Source organism: Cryptotermes secundus, unplaced genomic scaffold (genome assembly GCF_002891405.2).
Source record: "Cryptotermes secundus unplaced genomic scaffold, Csec_1.0 scaffold506, whole genome shotgun sequence".
NCBI lineage: Eukaryota > Metazoa > Arthropoda > Insecta > Blattodea > Kalotermitidae > Cryptotermes > Cryptotermes secundus.
This window is the reverse complement of record NW_019721012.1, coordinates 128619-144521: the sequence shown is the minus strand read 5'-3', so window position 1 is coordinate 144521 and position 15903 is coordinate 128619. Positions and strand designations below refer to the sequence as shown.

The following is a 15903-nucleotide window of genomic DNA, read 5'->3' as shown; positions in this document are numbered from 1 at the left end:
CTGAATAAATTTTGAATATTAGAAATTCCAAATTATTAATTTTAAACAATATAGCAAATCATCGTCAAAGGGCGTCAGGATTTAAGAGACTACGGCCTCTCAATTCAAGAGTTTCTACTTAACGCGTTTCTCATAACCCACAAAAAGAAATTTTTCTTTTAATATACGTGTATGCTTCAAATACTTGTTTTATTCCTTACATCCGTTTATTTGCATTCGTCTTGTTAGTTTCTGCATCCTTAAAACAACATTTAAAATAATTTATACGTATATAACTTTGAAATTTTATTCTCAACATTTATAAATGTTGAATTCTGAAAATAATTCATTATTACTTGGAGTTCTAATCTAAAATAACAGATTAAGACAAATTCTACATCCCCTAGTCCGGAATCCAAGCACGCAGACTTTTGCTGTAAAGGTGAAATTGTCCCTGTGCTTAACCAATTAAGTACGGCACCATGAAGGCATAAGGGGTAGTGGATGTAGAGATCTACATTTTCTTGACCTCGACACTAGCTGGAAATGAGTGGTCAGCTTCACGCCCCGGTCGCTTTACCTCGGGGAAACACCGGTACCCTTTGAATAAGATGTTGGATGGACCCCAGAACCGGACTGAACGACGTGAAAAAGAGAAAATTCTTGATCTTACCGACACTCGAAATCCCACCCCTCGGTCGTCCAACCCCTAGCCAGTCGCTCTAGCGACTACGCTATCCCGGCTCCAAACTTCACTGTATTAAGTACTAGATTTCAAATTATACGTAAATCATAGTGTTCAGTGAAGTTATGTTGAGAGAAAAACAAAAATCCTAATGGAGTGTGAACTCCAATCATTCAGTTCTTAGTCTCTTTCCTTCCTGAATTTTTACTACTCACCTCTAGGAACCTTTAATATAAAGTAAAGGTATCCCTGTAACAGGCCGTGGAGGCCCATAGGGTTGTGTGACGTCGAGATTCCTACATTTTCTAGGCAATCGGCTCACAGATGGTGGTAAGGTTGTCAGCCTTAGGCGCCGGCGGTTTTTTACCATCAGGAAGATTCGCGGTACTCATTTCTGTTAGGGGTTTAGTCAACCCAAGGGCCATAGTCAGGCAGAAAGGATTACGTCAACTGAAAAATTTAATCACCTTATTTGGAATCGAACCCGCGACCTTGCGGTTTGTAGCATACTACTTCAACCAACTATGCTACCTCTTGTTTCAGCTTTTACATAGATCTGGAAGTAGATTCCTCATTTAAACACCAAACAGGGAATGATGTTTGATGTTTGCACAACGATGGAAATTAAGACCTATATTAAAAGCAAGAAACAAGGCCGCGCCACAGCTCAAGCGGTTAGTCGCTGGCTTCCCACGGCGGCGGCCCGGGTTCAATCCTGGGTCTAGTCAAGTGGGATTTGTGGTGGACAAAGTGGCGCTGGTGCAGGTTTTCTACGAGTATTGCGGTTTCCCTTGCCAATCTTCATTCCACCAATTGCTCCACAATCACCCTCACCTATCATCTGGGGCTGGTACAATAGGCCAGAAGTGGCCGCAGTACAAGGGATTTCGTCCCACCCCACTAGCAATAAAAAAAATGAAGAAATTTGCTTCACATTAGTGCATACGAATCTACTGGCTCCATCTCAGCAAGAAACACGGCTATAAGTGTTCAGTTCAGTTCAGTGCAGCGCTCTGTTCCAAAAGTAAGAAATAGTCGGTTTATTCCGAGTGTTTTTGTTAAGGTCTAAGGCATGAACTATATTGGCTCGCTCGGACGCTGCGATCGTGGGTTCGAATCCAACTCAGGGCATGGATATTTTGTGTGTATATGCATTTATTCTGTGTTTGTGTTGTCCTGTGTTTAGGTAGAGGCCTTGTGATGGGCTGATCACTCGTCCAAATAGTCCTACCGTCTGTGAAAAATGATTGCGGAACTGAATAAGAGGCCTGGACCCTGAATGGTCTGGAGGAGCCATTGAAAAAGATAAAGATGGTATCTTTAGTGTCCCTTATACGCTTAGTAAAAAGATGCTACTTTTCTTCAAGCTATGTATCGGATTCAGGAATCCGATTATAACTGGAACGCCATGACACCACACAGTAAGGTACAGGTACCGCCATTTCTTGTTGCTCTACTGATGTAGAGTTTGTTGCAGTCACAGAAGTGCAGAAGCTTCTTAAACGGATTTCCTTCCTCAGATGGTGGAGGTAAAAAGAGATGGAAGCAACACGTGCAGGATTTAATGGAATGAGGATTTCTATTTAGGAAAACAGGGCCTTAATTAATGGGAAGTGTTACCGTCACTGGGGCTTCACAACCCTAGTGAGTCGGTAACTAGAACTAGTAAAACTAGAGACAACGAACTTTAGTTTACACTTCGCATTACAACTATAAAAAATTTGCCATTTGCCGAAGTCAAACTTCAACAATAACATATCAGCCTCAAGGCAGAATTAACTTGGAGCGCGAAGTGTTTTGTGTAAGCAGTGAGCTCATGAATATTACACGGCAGACGCATGTCGAATTCAATTACTCATATAGGACGTACGGAAAGGATTTCAGATGATAATCACCTAAACATTTTGGAACATAATATAACATTACATTTTTTTCATAAATTATTATTCCACATTAATTGCGACTGAAATTGGGACTGCTGCAACTTGTGCTCTATTTCCTTTCGAATAATAACTTTTTCTTGACTTAATGATATAATTAATCACACCTGTTAGGATTTCCCATACTCATTCCATTTTTTTTTTCCAAAGTCTTCTTCGGTATTGGTGTCTTTCCGTTTGTACTATAGAATGTGTTCCGTCGTTCTTTTAACAGATGTTTTTTTTTCAAGTTTCTTCTGTTTTCATTTACTTCATTTTGTATTCACTGCACTTCCAGGTCTTTCGTATTACCTTCTTTCTTAATAGAGCCTAGGCTAGTACAACTTAACTGTTCTTCGGTCTCGCATCTCCACAGACTCGATTCTTTTTATGCAAAATATCTTTCTTTATTCGCTAAAGAATTTTTCGAAGTTGGTAGTGCTGCTGCTGCTTCATGAAATGTAAAATGCACTTTCTTTTTGTTAATTCTTGAAGTTGTTCTCAGGGTAAAATGTATTGTCATAGATCCAAACGTTCACAGAGTTGTCGCCTAGCAACGCGGCGATACAATCCACAACTCTCTCGTTGCGCGCGTGACCCGAGGCCTCTGTTGCTCAACAGTTCCTGCATAGAGCAAATACGCCACAGTATTGAGTTCGTTATATCTGGATGTCTAGTGTAGAGAATGTTCTTTGTATTATCAGACCTATTAAAATGTTTATAAATTCTCTGTTATTGAAAACAATTTTATGAAACTCCAATAAGTCGTTCTACACGCTTGGGAAATTCGATTTCTGATGCTGAAAACCCTGAACTAAGCAATAATGCTGTATCGTGTAAGACGGATCAGAAAATGTTTGTTACCAATTTTTACTCTTCTTGTTATTCATTTGTTGCTGTGGACGGACAATATTATCGGGATTTCTGTTGCACAATCGATAGACATAACCACACGACTGGTAAACGGCTTAAAGAAACAGGAACTGTGTGAGTGTATGATAAACGTGCGAAGGACACAAATTGAGGGAGTCTCTTTGTAGGCAACCAGTCGGTGCAGCACGATGGTAACAACAAGGACTCCAAGAAAATTTGTGCAACAATTAGCACAATGAGTTGGGCCTGAGCCAGAACTACGTGGGAATTCTGTCATAATTACTTATCGTTATATCAGTACAAATGCAGTAGAGTCAGCCATTGCGGGAAGATGGAATAGAGAGAAGTTTTCCTTTTGCTAAGGAAAACGTGGCGCTGGTGGAGGCAAATTCGGTTGTTTTCAGTGGTGTGTTCGAATGGTTCAAAAAAATCTGCACACAATTCCGAAACTGAGAGTTGTTATCCCATCACAAACTGAAGTAGTTTGTACAGTAATTCTAGCCAAGGTTCTAAAGAATTTCCTTCTCCACTTGCATAAGCATCGTTACCTTCCGGAACATACCATGGGATTTTTTCTGTGGAAGAAACAAATTTCCCAAGTTTATAAACAATGTGTAAAATATTCACATAATTGCTTTCAATGACAAATAACTTAGATAAATTTTAAAGTGACAGATAATTACAAAATCGATGTCACGCGATTTGCTGTGTAACAGGAATTACATTTTCTCTATTTAAATATTAGGAATTAATTTGTCTAATCTTAACAGGAACCCTCTTTTTAAAAGCCAGGATATTTGGTTTATTAGTTAAAATTTTCGAATTTTATGCTTTTCCAGTACTGCATAAATTATAACTTAAAGAATGGCAACATGCAAGTTTTGACAATTAAATTCTGGACTGAGTCCGTTACGCGCACTTAAAAGCACGTGCAAACATGCTTCAACTTTCCCTTGTCAGGTGATTCTTCCATCATATTCCTTGTTCGAGGGCAGTCACTTCCAGTCACTTCACTCTTGTCGTTCATGCTCAATCGTGTTTAAGATTTGGTACCGTGCAGGTCGTTGTGACAGTTTGTAGTCATGGAGCAAAGAGCGAACAGTAAGTTTTGTTTCAAGACGGACGAAACGTCTATTGAAACTTTCCAGCTGATAAAACAGCCTTACGGTGACAATGCTCTCTCTCTCGTACATGTTTTTGTAATGGTATGCAAGTTTTCGAGACTGCCGTGAAAATCTAGAATATGACGAACGCAACGGACGACCAACAGATGTTCGAACACATGATATGATCGAAATAGTTCAGGAATTGATTTCAAATGATCATCGAATGACCCATCGGATGATGGAAGAGGACCAGGGAGAAAAAGTTCGCAGAAATTTTATTGAAAAACTCTGGAAACCGAAAGTCTGCACTGTTTGCCCGATGAACAGGAGGTCCTCAACTTATCAAGAGTTCATTCAATTTGCGGATGACAATCATTCCTTGCTGGACTCAGTTGTAAAGTGTCATGAGACATTTTGTTTGTAGTAAGATAAAGGTAAAGCTGTCCCTGTAACAGGCCTTGAAGGTTCACAGGGGTATGAGAGGTCGAGGCTCGAACGTCTTCTAGATAGTCGGGTCACAGTTGGCGGTGAGGTTGTCAGCCTTACGCGCCAGCCGCCCTTTACCCCCAGGAAGATTCCTGGTACTCATTTCTGTTAGAGGCTGAGTCTACCCCAGGCCATAGTGAGGCTAGAAGGATTTGGTCAACTGAAAAATCCAATGACCTTGTTGGGATTCAATCTGCGACTTTCCGATTTGTAGCATAATGCTCCAATCAACTATGCTACCGTGTGTCCAAATTTTTTTCTAGTATGAGCCCGCAACAAAAATACAAAGCATGGAATGGGGCTCGTTAAAATTTCAAAGACACAAGAATTCTATTTCGAAAGTCAAACAAGAAAGTGATGTTGATCACATTCTTCGATAGTCAGATTTTGTTCCACCAGGTTAGATGATGAACAAGAAATATGTGGAAGTATTATCTCGTTTGGTTCAAAGAATTTTTCAAAGAAGACCTCAGTTTCAGGACTGAGAAACTGACTCCTCTTGCATGACATCGCGAGACCTCACACTGCAGTATCGAGAAAGCAGCTTTTGGCAAAACAAAGGATCCAAGAATTAAACCATCCCCTATATTTCCCTAAATAAACTCCACCAGACCTTTCCTTACTCCCCACAATAAAATCCACACTAAAAGGGAGAAGATTTGAAGACACGGATGACATTAAAAGAAATTTAGCAAAGTAATTTTTTGACATTACGTGCAAATGGATTCGAGAAATATTCCCAAGAATTTTATAAGAGAGCACAAAATTGTATGACATTTCAAGGAGATTCTTTTGAAGAATATTGTAATATGTGTTTGACTTTGAATGTAGTTTTCTTAAAATTTTTTCAGTTCTAGAGCTTGATTTTCTGACATAGTACGCATGTAGGTATTGTAATTGTCTTATTCTCCATTTCCTTTTCTCATGAGGTCCTCAAGATAACTGTTATACGTCGTACACAGTTCATTCCTCATTTCCTGGCTTTGCGGAGCTAGAAGAACAGTCAGATTCTAAAGGGTTTTGATGATGGTGTGCAACACTCAGAATTACTGTTTTTTTTTTAATTTTTCCATCGTCCGGTATTCTAGATAATAGAAAACACGACCTTTCGAAAACTAGATCCAGTTTCCGAAACGTCGTGTTTTCTATTTTCTACAGTGCCAAACGATGAAAAAGTCCAAAAACCTTGTAATTCTGGGTAGAAAAACAATCGCCTATATGACAATGATCTACTACAATACCCTAACTACAGACTCTCCAAGTCTTGAAGCATGGACTAAATGATATTAGGATAATTTAATTTCAGTTATGCTAGTAAAAACATCTTACTAAAAAGACCAGGGTTTTCGTGCCATTTTCTTTGTTTAATTCGTTTCGTATACCAGTATATTTCTGACGCACACTCTCATCAGTGTCATAATTGAGGATAGGATATTCTTTTCCCAATGCGGATTTCACCTTAATAAACCATTTTTTCATCCAAGCCTTAATACCCGATGGATAGTAGGAGATGCAAGAATTTTCCGAGCATATCTCATAATGCATACTTTCTTACATCACAGGCTGCACATGCGCATCCACCTAGGAATGACAGCCAACGTCTTGTTGAGGATGCAAAGGGGCTTTCAAGTATTCCTTCCTCACTTCAAGTCTTCAGTTAATGTTCCTCTACACCATTCCTTAATTATCTCTTCCGCCTTCTTCACTGAACCTCTTCTCACGTTGAACGCTTACTAATTAATCGCAAAGTTTGCACCATCGATTTCATATCTGAGACTGCCAAATCCATTAGAGTTTATGAAAATAGCTAATTTCTTCTTCTATATTTACACGTATCTTAGACGCTACAGTGCACTATATTTACAAATCTATTATCTCGGGAGCAGAGTAATCATCTCCAGGATTGTCTGAAAGTTTCGGCTCGATTTCTATTTTATGTGTTCCTGAGGAAAAATAATAAAATTTGGGCCTATGTTTTTCGCTTCCCCTATAATAAATGTAGGTACGCAGCCAAATACAAAACAAAGCCCACCAATGACCATAGACGACGCAGACATTTCGACGGTAATAAAGATTTAGGATTCGCGGTATAAGTAATTTTGAAGTTGTCTTTGTGCTTAACTAATTAAGCACTACACCACCAAAGCGTATGGGGGAGTGGCTGTATAGAACCACATTTTCTTGCTCTTTACATTAGTTGGATGTGAGTAGTTATCTTGACGCCCCTGCCGCTTTAACCCCGTAGAAAGAGCCCCAGGTACACTTTGGATAGAATGTTGGGAGGAGAAGAGAAAATTCTTGTCCTTACCAAGACTCGAACTCCCACCCATTGGTAGTCCAGCCAGTAGTCAGTCGCTATCCCGACTCCTTTTGAATTCGTAGTGCCTTTCTAAAGTGTTACAGCTGAGATCAGCTGCCAAGTGAACATCCTCAAGTCTACTCACTCGAGGATAGAATTCATCTGATGATGGCCCAATGACGAAGAAACATGTTGTGAAGATAAATTACGTAAAACCAAGACCAATGTGGACATTCACATTTAATATGTAAATTTATATGCTAACATAATAACATACGGACATTTTTCAATTTATACTGTCGTAGTATTAAAATGCATTTTAATTTTTTTAGTTTGCATTTTATTCCTACTGTCTTTTTAAAGTTGAATTATTGACGGATACGTTAGTACAATAGGATCATCCACAAGTCTCCTGAAACCATGTACAAATATAGGTACAAATTCTTCCCCGTGTAAAGGGGTAACACATGGACAATCGTCCCTTAATAAGGGCGTAAATTTTCAACTAAACTGTAGAAGGGGGCACACGATAGCGTAGTTGGTTGAGACACTATGCTACAAACCGGAAGGTTGCGGGATCGATTCCCGATGAGGTCGTTGGATTTTAAATTGACCTATTTGTTCCAGTCGCATTAAGGCCTTGTGCTCTACTTAGCCTCTAACAGAAATGAGTACCAGGAATTTTCCTGGATCGTAAAGGGCGGTCAGCTCGTAAGACTGACAACTTTATCGCCATCTGTGAGCCGATTGTCTAGAAGATGTGGAAGCCATGACATCTCACACCCCTATGGGCCTTCATGGCCTGTTACAGGGACAGCTTTACCTCTACCTGTAATGTATATATTGCTGTCATATTTCTAACAATCACTCGTTTATTGAAGGCGCATTTCCTGACATACAGTACGGCGCAGGCACCAATGCCAGTCCGCAAAACGGATATTTTTGGTCTCCTTTCCTTTCTATGTCACCATTCTAAGACTGACGTTGACAGCTCCAGAGTGGGACATTAAGCGTACACATGAAACCCACCATCGTATTGAAAAACTGAAACAACATTAATGGACCGGGCTCACTTTCAGAAATGAAACGTGATGTTTCTCCATTCTATGTATATAATGCCGTGAAGGTACTGCTGGGAAAGTACATCTCTAGCAAACAGATGAACGCTGTTGGTTGACGTCCAAAAGGAAAGCAAGCAGAGTTACAAGTTAAAGCTGATGCCCTAGGATCTAACCCTGAATATGTCGGGATGCATGCGTATATCTCTGAAATAAAAAGGTAGTTTTTACCACTTACTGATTGAATGTCACGCCTAGTATTCTCAGTGGAAGTTGCAGCAACAGTGGGCAGAGTGAGGAGGTGCCCACCCATCAGCCTGTGACACCTTGATGCACATCCGGCACACGAGAATTTCGTATCCATTCAGCTCCCTGATAAGATCCAGAATGTTATGCAGGAGGCTAAGATTACATGATTAAAGGAATATACCTCCAGTACCTCTCGGCCCACGCTTTAGGATGTCGTGTTGAAGAAACTGCCGCGCATGTCAGCTAAGTGCAATCGCAGATTCTTCCTGGAGTTTATGTTGACAATATCATTCTTACAACTCAGGGAGACATTTCCAATATGTTTAATCTACTTTCTTCTTCACATGCAGTGCTCAAAATTATTACCCTCTGGGTAATTTTCGTACTAACGACGCAGAAATATAGTCGTTTATTCCATACTCTCGAATTGTAAAAGTAAATATAACTTCATTCTTTTCGTATTTGTAGCAGCAAAATAATCTCTTCTCGTCGTGGCGGATTCTAAAACAAAATATTATTTCAGCTTCCACCTACAGGCAAGATCCTACATTGATTGTGTACATTTTGTGGTCAGAAGACTCTCTCTTCGCTGCCAATGGCTACCTCGTAAACCTAAAATACGGTGTTCGAAATTCTTTTCTACAGCGCTGATAGTGTTGCACTCTATTCCTAGACACAGAAAAGGCTAATGACACCTCGTAGCAATACCGCATCCGAGGACCCTCGAAAGGTAATTACCAACGTCCTTCAAAAAATTACTTTCGTGTTATTCTCGGCAATGTCCTCACAGCATTTAATTCCGAATAAAATTGAGGGCCAAAAGGATAATTTTTAATAGACTTGAAAAGATTCTGACGATGGTGTATGCTGTACAGAACTATTAGGCTTCTTTTGGACTCTATCTATCGTGTGGTATATAGAAGACAAAAAAAAAACCACAACGTTTCGGAGACTGGATCTGTCTCCGTCCTCAGGTGGATTGGGCAGGATAAACTTACTCAGTTTGGCCTGTTAGAAAGAGCTAGGAAGGATAATGTTTAGTTTTAAAAATTTAACTCCCCCATTAATTGAATGGTTAATAGACTTAATCATATGTGTCTATATTTCTACATGCTGACAACTTCATCAGTCTCTCATGTTCCTATAGCGCTTATAAGCTCGATCATCTAATCCAAATGGCAACAAACCATCAGTTACACTGGGTTCTACAGAACTGTTTCTCATTCTTTGAAATCAAGACCCACTTTGCATATTCCATGAAACTGTGAGGTTCAAACCCACGCTCTAATTCCCATCTTAATAACAACAACCTAGACTTTAAGTTTCATGGGAACCTTACCTGAGATGGCTCCATATGAAAGGCCAATGAATGTTTCTAAATGTACCCATGTCAGGAAGGCCTCAATGCGGAGACGCGATGGCAAAACCCCGAATCTACTCGGCTTTTGTTCGGTTTAAAATGCACTGTAGGTGCTTCGTATACAGCTCGTACCGAAATCTAGACTGTACGTCATGTGCCTGGTTGGCAACTCTGAGATTTGCCTTGCCTCTGGAGCTTTCAATATTAGCCGCCTCGAGACTTTATGAGTGAAATCTGGAGAAGTTCCACTTTCCTTACAAACCTTCCCTCGCAAAACAAAACATCAGGACTCCTCAGCCTGTGGCTGTGCCCCATCTGCCCCATATGAACTTGCCGGATACAACTGACGATATACTCTCTCGTACTTCGCCTTGGTACATCGAACTTCAGACCAACGACCTTCTTATCGACCAATACGTGTGGGGAGCAAATGTGCCTTCGTTTATCACAGGTATTTTTGTCAACTTTCTTCTGCACATACAGACCACTCATCTTGGTTTATTGATGGGTCGTCTGTTCGACTAGACATGTCTTCGCCTACGACGGTCAAGTAAAAATGGCATATATATGGCAGAGCTTTTTGTCGACATCTTCCCCTGATATATAGGCAAATTTAGTACAGGCACCCTAAGCGCCTTGCAGTCTCTATGGGTCCTCGCCAGTTCACCAGAACAACCAGTTTCTGTGCCAAATGTCCCACATCCTCAAAGCGAGGAAATGTATTATTTTCCACTATGTACTCGTACTTGGCAACTCTCACCTGCCCGGGAATGCGGTCACTGACATCAAGACACTGCCAAAGGTATTGATGTTCTTCACATGCCCTTACCTTTGTGAGAAGACAAGTAGACCCTCACACAGGACAAAGATTACAAGCGGTGAAGTCATCTGTGCATGTGTGAGAATGTATCCGTAGCTCTAAAAAAAGTGAAAGCTCTTCTCACATGACGTCGAAAGCCTGTTGACTGGCACATATTTTGTACTTCCATAATTTTTAAGATTCACCGTTTCTTCTCTTGAGCAAAACTCCTATACGGATCCATCTTGCTACATATATTCATAATATTGCACGTCCTCAATTATAGTTTTCTGCACAGCCAAAAAAAGATATTATTTTCAACCAACGATTCTTCTATAATGGTTTATATTTCTGTCATCAATCTCTCCGTTTGACCCATTTTACAATATGATATATATATATATTATATATTAGGTTGAGTGGAGAACTCATATTAAACAGGCTCAAACAGATATAGGAGCTGGCGCACAATAAACCGAGTTTCGCAAACACACACATTAAAGTACTGCAAAACCTATGCTGTTAATGTGGTATTTGGTTACTGAGAATTCATAATGCAACAATGACACAGAATCATGTTACTTGGGCTCCGGAAAAAATGGTTGTGCAGTCGTATCGTAATAGCGTCAGATTTTGCTCATTGCTTGCAACTGTAAACATGTTGCAGATTGTGTTTTTATTGCTAATATGATTAACATTATCACCATCACCATTGTCTTGTTGGGAAATTATATACTCTTACTGTTATTGTTAACTTGTAAAGTATTTCATACATAAATATTACTTATGTTTATGATCTGTCCCCACATGAATTTTCATTTTCCTACCCATAATGGTTCATTAGTTACAGCTATCAAACCGAAACATTAGTATAGGTGTCATGCAGCTGCTCTCTTTTTCTTACTTACTTACTTATTTATGGAGCTGAGCCCTTCTTAAGAAGCCGCCAATTGTGCAGTCATTCAAGAATTTCCCAGAACTTTATGGAACGCGAAGTTCATTACCGTGTTCACAAGAGCCCTCCACTAGTCCCTATCCTGAACCAGATCATTTTTTTTTTTTCACGTTATAAAAATAATTACCAAAGAAGAAGATGATCTATTACCATACGTAACTTCAAGTCCTCAGATTGTCACCTTTATCGATCCCACATCACCTCGTCCTCCATATTGTTATTGCAGACCGTAGGAAATTAGAAATTACGATATTGCTATGGACTGCAAAATATATATATATAAGTTTGCGTATATTTCAGTCAGCTCTTTAAAAACTATTAATAGACATGCCATATAACAGGTTGAACTTATCTTCTTCATTTTGCTTTAAGATAGGAGAATATTTTAGAAGAGGGTTATATCAGGTACATGTAAATCTGAGTCATTTATGAGAAGATTATATCATATACCTCTAACAGTTCAAGCGAATGCCGTTGCCCGCTCACAAACGGGAGTTCAGTTGGTGAGAAGAAACAAAGCGCAAGCTGCATTAATAGGCGTGGTTTCTCTTCCTAATCTCTTTAAAAATCTTGATTTTATTATTTGGCAGTGGCTTTCCGACAGCTTTCCATATAATGTTGAGATAATAGAAAGCAAAATTAGCTTCAGTGCTTAGTCTATGTGGATATACATGAGCAGATAACAGCAAAAAGAAAAATATGACTTATTTTTTACAGTGAATTCTTATTGACCTAATGAGGGAATAGAATTTCAAAGACTTTTCAACGACAAAGTATAAATATAAAAGTTCTCTTTCCTTTATCATTAACATGTAGAAGTCCAATAATAATAATTTAATTCCTTATTTATTTACGTGCTGAGCTCAATAACCAATGGCGTATTACAGAGTCAGCACGAATACAAACAGCAATATGACAACACAGGACAAAACAAACAAAGAAAGACAAAAGAATGCAAAGAACAAAGAAAACAGGATCGCCTAAGGCCCTGTACACTCTAAAACGAGTAATTAAAAATATATGTACATTTACAAACTGTATTTGCAACAGAAGCATATCTAGCTGAGGGGCAGTGGCTGAAGGAGCAATTGGACGTGGTAAAGTTACATTTGTTCCGAGTAGGAACACGAATGCCGACTGTTTTGAGGACAGAGGGGCAACATTTAGCGTCACTAAAAACATAAGAAAACGAAGCGTCGAAACGACGACATCTGATAAGCAACGTCTAAAAATGTATTTTTCCAATATAGTATAATATTAATAATAACGATAATTTATTTTTATTGTTTAGCGAATATCATTTTATATTCCTGTGTTACTGCTCACTAGCCTGGATGATCTGTTCCTTCAATGAGGCAGACAAAGCTATTAATTCTTGGCTTATATAGGCAAGAATTCGTCTCGAATTCCTTTCCATGTAAATTTAGGTGCCTTCGTTATAATACTTAGAGAAGACGGTTCATGGTTAGGGGATACGATCGTATTTCTATACTGACTTTTCAAAGAATCTCAATTCTACCCACTGATTCTTACAGCCAGACACTGCTGACTGTCTTTAAAGGGAGAAAAGAGGATTGGAGTTCCTATTGCTCACGATGCAAACCAACGAAATCGGCTTGAAGGGAAAGATAATAAGAAGTTGAAGCGTATAGATTGCAGGCTACTGCGGTGTTTACATAAAATTATCGGGAGTCCGTGACCTATCGAAAGAAGTTTCGGGGCTCTACTCCTCCTCCAAATCGAATTGCTGCCCACTCCATCTCCTCGCTGCAGTGAGTCTACGAAATAGCTGAATAGCGCACCTTTAACTCGATTGCACGATCGAAATAAAACGTGCCCTGGAATCTGATAAATCTACAACTCTCTGTTAATGTCGGAGACAATTTTAAATTAGTTTTCCTTCTGCGAGGGGGGGGGCTACTCAGGCGGATAGAAAATGTTCTAACGTTCAACATAAGGGAGCGTTTTAAATAAATTTATAAATTTGAACACTGAATAACATTGTGGCAGATTTTTTAAAAAATCTCACAAAAAGATATACTTTTTCTAAAATTCAGAAATAATTAGAAATTGAATAAACGCATGAGAAAAGCATAGCGCATAGTCCATACTGAAAAAATTAAGCTCTCTCATCGTTTGGCTTAATTATGCAAACAATATTATTCGTCCAAAATAATTTTTATGACATAAAATGCCAAAACAAGTGTAATCGATCACATTCATTAATTCTATGTCATAAAGACTTACTGAAAATAAAGTAATTTTTTTGCGAAACTGTAAAATTTGGAGTCACGCAGCTAGCCAAAGTTCACCTCGTTTATAGCGGAACCGAAATCACAAAAGGGGCGCGCGGTACCATAGCTGGTTGAAGCACTATGCTACAAGCCGGAAGGACTCGGGTTCCGTTCCCGATTAGGTGGGTTTTTTTCAATTGACCTAATCCTTCCAGCCACAATATGTCCCTGGGGTCTACAGGAATCTTACTGGGGAGAAGGGCGGCCGGCGCGTAAGGCTGATAACCTTGTCGCCATCTGTGAGCCGATTGTCTAGAGGAAATGTGGGAACCTCGACGTCTCACAACCCTATGGACCTTCACGGCCTGTTATAGGGATAGCTTTACCCTTTTTTACCGAAATCACAAAAGCCGCTTCTGTACACTAAGATATGCTTTATTAATTTACCCCCAACATCCTTGATATTGTGACATGTAGACCCAGTACTAGGAAACGAGTTGACAAACACGTTTCTGTAGACACTGATTCTTGGAAACCAACTCGGTACGGTAGACATTTCCATGGATACGCGTGATCAACAAACGTTACCTTTGATACTGATACGCTTTATAAGAGGCCGTTCAGATTAGAATAAAGACAGTCGTAAAACAGAAGCCAGGCGCAGTTCAGATCAGAACAGAGAGAGAGACATCAGAACGAAGGGAGTCCTAGGAAGTCGTTTATTGTTTGTTGTTGTAAGTTATTGTTATTACGAGATATTGTACAAGTGTTAATGAATTCACTTATCCAGTGCAAACTCCGTTATTATTAGGCACGCAGCCATAAATACGTGACAATATCATAGTGCTATCTATGCCTATGTCTCCTTAGTGGTTTTTCACTCCATGTTTTTCTAATCTGTCCTATTAAAGGATGTTTTAATGCAAATGAAAATATTTTTATTTCTAAAAAATAAATCATCTCTCACGGGTCTCATATAAGTATTGATGTATTTTCAATTGGGAGGGAGATATCCATATATTGACTCCACACACACAAACACACGCCTCCCTCTATTATCGTCTTCTTTACTTCTTTATTTACTTACAGATATGAACACAAAGCCTAAATGTGTAGGCAGTTAGGAACAGGGACTCTCTTGCAGTCATAAAATCGAAGAAAGTTAGTAGGAATCAAAGAAAGAAAAAAAACACTCCCTGTAGCTTTATTTGTGTTCAAAGTATGACATCCCGGACATGTATTGAGTCACGTAGTTTTAGTTGGTCTTGGACGTAGATCACAATACATGCTGGCCCGCAACAGGAAGACTCCAACTCAAATCATGGAGAAAATATAGGTGCTTATTGGTTCACAAATGTACAAGAAAAAAAATTAAAATATTCAGGTGATATATAGAGAGGGAGAATGGTGCCGAAGTTTCGGAGGAATACGTTGCCTCCATCTTCCTTTCGGAAATGAAAAATTGGTGTCCACCTAAAATAATGACAATGATATCCCGCATTCCAGAATAACATACCAGAATCTGAATAATCACAGCCCTGAACACGGGAAAAATTCTATCACATGTGACTTGCCTTTGAGGTAACATCGCTGGACGTTAGCCTCAACACACCTCAGCTTTAGCTAGGATACCTAACACGGATCAACACATTAGCTTATTGAATGCACTGTATTCTGATTGCTGATCATGTATTATTAAAAAAAAAGTGTGACTTGTGTCTTTCTTCATTTCTGTTGAAGCAGTGGAACGGTGAGGACGTGTTTATACTTCCCTCCGTTATCTGTGTACTACCACAACTCATACACTACTGTATACTTGCTTGAGGACTGTGGCATAAACAGTCAACCTCAACCCTGACCAACGAGTTTAATAGTGAATTTTAGTTGCTTACTTATTATTT

The 15903-nt window shown here is 39.3% G+C and overlaps 1 long non-coding RNA gene across 1 annotated transcript in view; it reads left to right on the top strand.

The window, feature by feature from the left end:
- LOC117283169 overlaps positions 1-15903 on the top strand; it is a 214995-nt gene that overhangs the window by 190705 nt on the left and 8387 nt on the right. The gene's annotated exons all lie outside the window — the stretch shown is intronic.